The sequence below is a fragment of the Perna viridis genome, chromosome 15, assembly GCF_037379345.1.
Source record: "Perna viridis isolate PV_CMFRI_1.1 ecotype Kerala chromosome 15, ASM3737934v1, whole genome shotgun sequence".
NCBI lineage: Eukaryota > Metazoa > Mollusca > Bivalvia > Mytilida > Mytilidae > Perna > Perna viridis.
The window spans coordinates 5,216,250-5,224,255 of record NC_142459.1 but is presented as its reverse complement, the minus strand read 5'-3'; positions in this window follow the sequence as shown (position 1 = coordinate 5,224,255).

Here is an 8,006-nt window from a genome sequence, read left to right as displayed (position 1 = left end):
GTGAAATCAGCCTCATATCTTCACCTACACTTAGAGATCGATGGTAAAGGAAAAATTTCGACCAAACTTTACGACAAACGTGATGACTTTTCATTCAGAATTGTCAATTTTCCTTTCATTAGTGGCAATATTCCTTCAGCACCTGCGTATGGTGTGTTCATATCACAACTCATATGCTATGCAATAGCTTGCCGAAACAACGCAGACTATTTGTATCGCGCTAGACGTCTGGAACACGGAAATGTTTTACAATATTGAAGTCATCACTACAGAAGTTTTATGGTTCTCATCATGAATTTATGGGTCGTTACGGTGTATCCATCTGCGCCATGAAAACTGATTTGTTCAACGTGTCATAGATTTCCTTTCCTCTTTCGTTTACCCCGGACTTTTTATGAGCAACTTTGCGGGTGTTTCTAGAAAAGTAGAGGTCGTTTATCCTACCGGTGTACCTGGTCCATCTCCCAGTTTTTTTTAAGTGTAGTCCGAATTGCTCACTTGCGTTTGACACTTTGAATGTATGATTTTAGTTACTCTATGTTCTTTGTTGTGTATGTCTGCTTTCCATGTCTGGTCTTTGTCCCTGGACAAAAAAGACACAAAAAAAGACAAAGATAAGCATCTCTTGCTGAAAATTACAATGACAATTCATAAAACAATAAAACGATCCGACATTAACTATGCAATGAAGACAGCAAAACAAAACTACTTTTACATTTCAAATATATTATTGATTACAAATTGAAAGTCGATCAAAAACGCAATCCGGATAAACCTAATAAACAGCTTCTGTAAGACTGTGGGAACCGTATAATGTACGTGTTACCTATAAAATCATGTTTACAGTTTGTTCTTACAGTTAAAGGATTGACAATCCATTGAACGTGAAGCTTATTGAATTATAATCACAATAAACGACATACCCATTCTACATAATGTTACGCTCATTTATTTGTGGTAGTTTCTTTATTCAAATAACTGAAACCAGAATTTGACGTAAACAGCTTTTTTAAATATCAAAAGTGCGATGGATGGATATAAGTATGGCATTATCAAAGAAACTGTAGGAACCAAAATAAAAATCTTGTAAGAAAGAGTCGATACCATTGCAAGTAGGAACATCCCGACATAGATAATCAAAGTCGTCCCATTTGTAATTTCGAAATGAATGTCGTGATGAAAGACATACCCAAATTGTCTGAATTGTCCCTCTTTTTAAACTGCTGGTATCTAAGGGTGCGACATATTCCACACATTTTTGTGATAAAAGTAGTCAGTACATAAACGTGTGCATTAAAAGTTTTGTTTTTCCTGATATAAGTGAAATATGTACATCATTAACATAGCAGAAAACCCCATGCTTCCAATTTGTAAATGCATATCCCGATCTACTTCATTTATATAGGGATATATAACAAGTTAAATAGAGCTCACCTTCATGAACGTAAATTTCATTGGCTTCGTTGAATTGTAAATTATACACCTTATCTGTAAGATGCTTAACAAATGTTCAGTATGCAAGCAATGCCTTGTCCTGAAGAGAGATAGGCTGATGCTTACTTTTTAAGATAATCTTTCAGCCTATTAATTTCCTATTTCGTCTACCCCTGACTTGACTTTTTACGAGCAACTCGGCGGGTATTTCTAGAAAAGCAGAGGACGCTTATCCCACCGTTGCACCTGGTCCATGCTCCCAGAAGTCCGAGTTGCTCAATTGCTTTTGTTACTTTGTATGTATGATTTCAGTTACTTTACGTTCTTTGTTGTGTATGTCTGTTTTCCATGTTGTTGTTGGTCTCTGGATTACATTCTTTTGATTACCGCTATAACCTCGGTTCCCTCTATAACTCTTTAAATACATGTATCGAAGTCCAATATCCAAGTGTGGATCCAGATATTTGGTGAAGGTTATTTCCGGAAATGAATGATGCCAGACTATTGTTTGCTCACCTTTGCCAAAATGTGCACGGAATTAACAAATTTTTCCCGGCCTCCTCCCCTCGCCCTTCACTATTCAAAATCAGCCAATATAAATCTTCCCCAAAATAATTGCAAGTACTTATTCGCCAAAAGATAGAAATGCCTCTCCATGCTATGAATAACTTCATAGTTTTATAGCTGTGAATCATAGAACTTACTTTAAAACTTGAGTTACAATGAAAATAAAAGTAAATTACGTTATCTATATAAATGTTATTTATATTATTGCCCTTAGTCCAAATCTATAATTTTAAGGAAAACCATTTCATTACATCGCAAACTACATATGAATTGCACTAAATCCAAAGATTGACTGATTTGGGTTAAACAACCGAGCAGCAATATTTCTGCTATATCCATTTAATGAACATGGTATGGGTGATAAAATGAACAGAAAAAATATAATGAATTAAAAAATTGGGCGGGACACACGGATAATGGGTTTGATTTTACCAGAATTAAGGATAAAAGGTAACCACTCTATTGGTCAATGGCAAGGCCAATAGACTAGCTATATTGTCATAAGCCAGGCCCACGGGGGGGGGGGGGTATCTTAACAGGTAAAAGGGTGCGGCCCCAAAAATTGTTTTTACCCACCCCATTTTTATATTCTGAAAATGAAAAACTGGCACCCATTCATGTATATGTAATGCATTTATGTAACTCATTCATATATATGCATGGCATTTATCAGTATCTACATATTACATCAGGATACTGATCAGGACACATGACAATGATATAAACAAAACCGTGGCTGATGTAGAAATTCTGGTCACAATATGTATGCTAGTTTTTTTTCCTATTTGACCAACTAAACTTTTCTAATCAAGTACTAAACATGAAGACTTCAAGCACTTTTTTGTAATTTGATTTGTAGTTTGTTCTTGATTCATTTTTGTATTTGTTTGCTGCAGGTTTTCCGAGACAACAAAAACAAAGACATTTATGAAAATCAACCTATAGAATCAGACTGTGGGTATGAGAAATTTAACAACTATTTCTATTATCAGTGGCCGTAAAGTTGAAATTAAAGAGTTATCTCCCCTATAATGATTATTTAACTTATTTATTTTCAATCCTTGCAGTTAATAAAAAAAACAACAGTCAACTTTGAAAAAGGATGCATTTGTGATATGACATAAGTGAAAAATATTTGAAATTGTTTCACTTATAATTGATTTAAAAACAAATAGCATTTATAATTACCCATACATGTATTTACATATAGAAGAATACCTTCTTTAAAAAAACACTAAATGATACTCATTACACAAAGTTTGTGATATTTTATAGCTAGTTATATTTTAATCTTCGTAAGGTAATGATTAATGATTAACTTGATTAATGAAAGTGGAGATGCATCATCCACTTTGTAAGTATAAACCATGTCATGTCTCATCATGTAAATTGAAAAAGTTATCAATCGTCTGTAAATGGCATGATAAGGAAAATAACAAGATACATGCTACAAATTTCACTTTGCAAAATCAATATATATTTCAATTTTTTCAAGAAAGAAAAATATTTTTACCAAGCTATGTTATTTGATAATGTTGATAATACATTGAGTTATATTTTACAGGTCACAACAGAAAGAGATGACAAGGGATAATAGTTTATGCAGCAGGTTTGAAACATCATAATAATATATTCATAAAGAGTGGCATTGATATCTTACATGTTATTTAAATGTAAGGGTAGCATGGAAGATAACTCTAAAAGGAAAGAAAAGCTTATGTTGTAATTTTGTGATGGCACTTCACGGAACAAAAAAAGCTGAGTATAGTGTATAGATGAAAATATTAGAAATACTTTAAATATTTCATTTTTGGATTATTTTCTCTGGTGTCATTACTCTTCCACTGATACATAAAACAACGCTTAACCTGTGTTGCCAACTTCAATTTGACTTTTATTAAACACATATATATATACATATAAAATTATATCTTAAGGCCATTAAAATTCATTGTTTCTGGGTACTTTGTATTTCTAGTGATCATACTTATGTTAACATTGGTAACCAGAAAAGGAAAAAAGAAAGTGATCATGAGTATGTCTCTAACATTCATGATGTTGTTATGGAAGAAGAAATAGATGATTTTTTTGAATTTTTATTCCAGCATGAGGCGTCCTGCTAGACATTTCATACTAAGATCATCCCCACCATCACTGTCATCTTCATCATAATTTCATCACCATGTACTCATCATTTATTATATTTATACCAAAACTTATCATTCTTCTTTCCATACATTCTCAGTAAATTTAGTATCAAGTATAATTAATATTTTGTTCCATCATTTTTTTCAAAGAGATGTCATTTATATATCTCCCATTTTCCAATTTTAATTGAGTGATTTGATGCAAATTACAGACGTAATCATTCATCAATCCAATGGGAGAACAGATTTCACTGCTACTACTTTTGAATTTTTACAAAAGCTTAATTTGTTGAAATCAATTTCAGACCAAATATCCTGTCTGAGGACATTGTTTAGATTATTTTAGCTCACCTTGCCGTGTAAACTATTGCCATCACTTGGCGTCCGTCGTCGTAAATTTTTCAATAGTTTCTCTGACACTACTCGACCAATTGGTTCCAAACTTGAATGTTCTTAAGGGTATCCTGCATAGAATTAAAGTGGGGATTTTTGATCCGTCCAAAAATATGGCCAAAAACAGAACATAGGGGTCAAACAGTAAATTTTTGCATATACCTCCAAAACGGTTAGGTCTAGCCATATTGTTTTTATTGGTGAAATCATCCTTATTATAAGACATACAAAAGTCTGCAAGGATAAAAGCTGTCAGACGACTCTTTGTAAGAGTTATTTCCCTTGAAAACTATGATAGAAAAAAATTCTTAATAATTGAAATGATTATTATGATGTCCTACCAAAGTCTTCTGAGTCAAAATTGTTGGACAACTTCTTGTTAAATTTATTGCCCTTGAATGGCAAAATTCAACCACGTGAGTGATTCAGTCTCCTGACATGATTCTATGAGTGGGGAAAAGGGGATTTCCTGTAATCCTTGACTTTAATTAACTATTTTCTATCTGCCAGAATCATCTGCTGTATCATAAGATTAATCACGATCCAAATCAGGAGAAAGGTCATTTCCAATAATTTTCTACTAGTGATTTTATCCATCATAGCTGCATAAATATTATTAATTCATTTGTCACTGATTGCATCTCTTGGTATGTGGGTTCGATTACCACCCAGGGCTTTATTATTTCTTGTGTACAAGGTTTAAGTTTGCATGAATTTTATGAATATTTTTTAAGTTCTTGTATGTTTTTGTAATTTCCAAATACATTTAAAGTTAAAAAATATAGAATTAAAATTGTAATAAAAGATAAGTTATTAACATATTAATGATAACTTTTGTACACAAAACATCTACTGGTGCCAATGGAGGAAATTGCTCTGTGCCTCTACCAAGTTGATGAAATGTTTAGTGAACTAGCTGGAGAATTGATATTTTCAAACAGGTTTTGATTTAAATATTAAAAACTCATAATACACAAAAATGTATCAATTCTATTGGTATATTTTTGGTGACTGAAATACCAGATATACACTTTTTTAATTTCATGTTTCCACCTCTATCAAATAAATGACACAAACAGCTGTCAATTTCATATTTTGGTATGTATTATGGTAAATATTTGTCTTCTCTTAGATGTTCAGACTTACTCCAAGTTTTGGCGGACACTGCTATTGAAAAGAATTCATCTAAAGTTTCGATGAGACAGTTAACAGCTATTGTAACCAGTATTCTCATGTTTGCTAGGTGCAATAAAAACGCAGCATTTCAACGCATGGCAACTTCGGTAGCTGCTGTTAAAGGCAATGCCAGTGATGAGGTTGGTACAATAGTATTCTCTACTAATTAGATTGAACTTTACCAGTGAATTTAGTTTGAGCCTACAATATTAGATTTATTATCAACAAGCCGACTACAGTTCAAACTAGGAATAGTAATCTCTCATAATTAGTCTGTTGCAGACATATTTACTTATACCAGAATGAGATATAATAGTAATTTATTACCCTGGAAAAATTTGATTGTAGGCTTGCTTTCCAAGCATGTCTTTTTGGTTTCACAGAACATCAGCATTCCATATGTAAAAGAATGTAATACATTCCATCAAGTTACCATAGAATTGTTCACTAGTATGTATAATTTAAAGAACGTGTCCATGCAAAAACTAGGCAGCGAGAGGCATATGACATATTTTGTGAAAAAAAAAAGTTCATCCATTTCATTGTTTCGTTTCTCAAAATTAATGTTGGTTTTTGATTAACTGTATCAATTTAAGAAAATAACTTACCTGGTTAGCATTAAAATTTCACTTAAAAACGGCATTAACTCTATTTTATGCACAATTTTGTTGCTTTATTTGGAAACTCAAAATCGTTATACTGTTTGGTTTTCATATGACATAAACAGTGCATTGGAACAAGAAAAAGTCGGTGGAATAAAAATTATCCTGTGTTACACATAACATAGGATGAGCCTGCTTTTTGAATGTACAGCCTCTTAAATGTAAAAGTTGCAAATGCAATTATGTAACAATAAGAACAAATTCACAAAAACATGTTAACTGGTTTATAGTTTTTGATTTTGTTAATGCATAAGACAACTCAACCAACTGAGTCTAACCTTGTCTTGTACACTAGAAATATATGTGCTAGACAAGGCAGTTGAAACAACAGAAAGAATCACAATCGATGCAATTAAAAAATGGGAAGTAAAAATTACTGGTGACAACCTAGACATCCGTACAAACACCAAAAAGTAGATAATGACAACATTAAAATTAATATGAGAACCATTCATGTTAATCAATTTATTATAAGGACATAAGAACGATACCTTTTTCATGCCCTTTTTAAGTATACACCCAAAATCATTTCTAGTTTTCATTTAGTGGAATGAACCCTTGTAAAACAATTTCAATTAGATTCATTCAAGTAACAGATATCTTAATGGTCCAAAATAGATCAGGCTTTTGAACTCACAACTCAATACAAGTTATCGACCAGTCAACGTTGTAACAGTGCCAAGAAAGATGAAATATTATTAAAGATAGATTGGTACTAGTACAATGTACCCGTAATAATATTATGACCCATCTCTCTATTGTTTTTTCTGATATTTGTCAAATACTATTGATAAAAAAAATAACTGTTGTAATGTCTTTATTTTATTCAATGCAAAAATCATATTCTTTACAAATAATTGGAATTTAATTACTGAAAATTAACCTGAGGTAGTTCCTTTCACCAACAGATTCTGTGAGGAAATGACACAAATATCACAACTGTACAGTCTGCTTCAAAGTTTATAAATGCTGTCAATCGAGAAACATTAAATAATATATATCTAGATCTTAGTCTACCATGTCTAAGGTTAAATAACAATAATAAGACTTGTTTATGCATTAATTCATAACAATCAGGGTATCACAACAAACTTCAATTTTCTTCTACAGGGAACATAGACCAGCTTAATGCCCACAAGGTAGTTGTAGGTGGAGGAGATCAGTTGACAAGGTATACATATAAAAAATGTACAATCTTGACCTTATTTTTGTAAAAATGAATAAAAATGACAATACATTTTCTTAAAAAAAATATTGATAAGATGTTTTAACCAGTAACCTGTTGACAAAACAATCGTTTTGACCAGAATTTGCCGTCAATACAAAAAATGTAGTATACTTCAGATAATGTGTAACTCATATTTTTTCTCCAGTTGCCAACTGTATATTTACATAGTATGTTGCATGGTTAATAATGGATATTATTTCTACTGTCGTAGGGAAAGACTACAGAAGACGAAAAATGCTTGTCACCTCTCAAACAACCCAGATGGGAGATTTGAACATTTTGTAGTTGAATTGTGACATGTTGAACAGGATATTGTGATGGTATTTATAAATATATATATATGAACTTGTCCCATTTCAGTAATAATAGGATAATTGGTTGGAGAGAGTGAAGTACCAA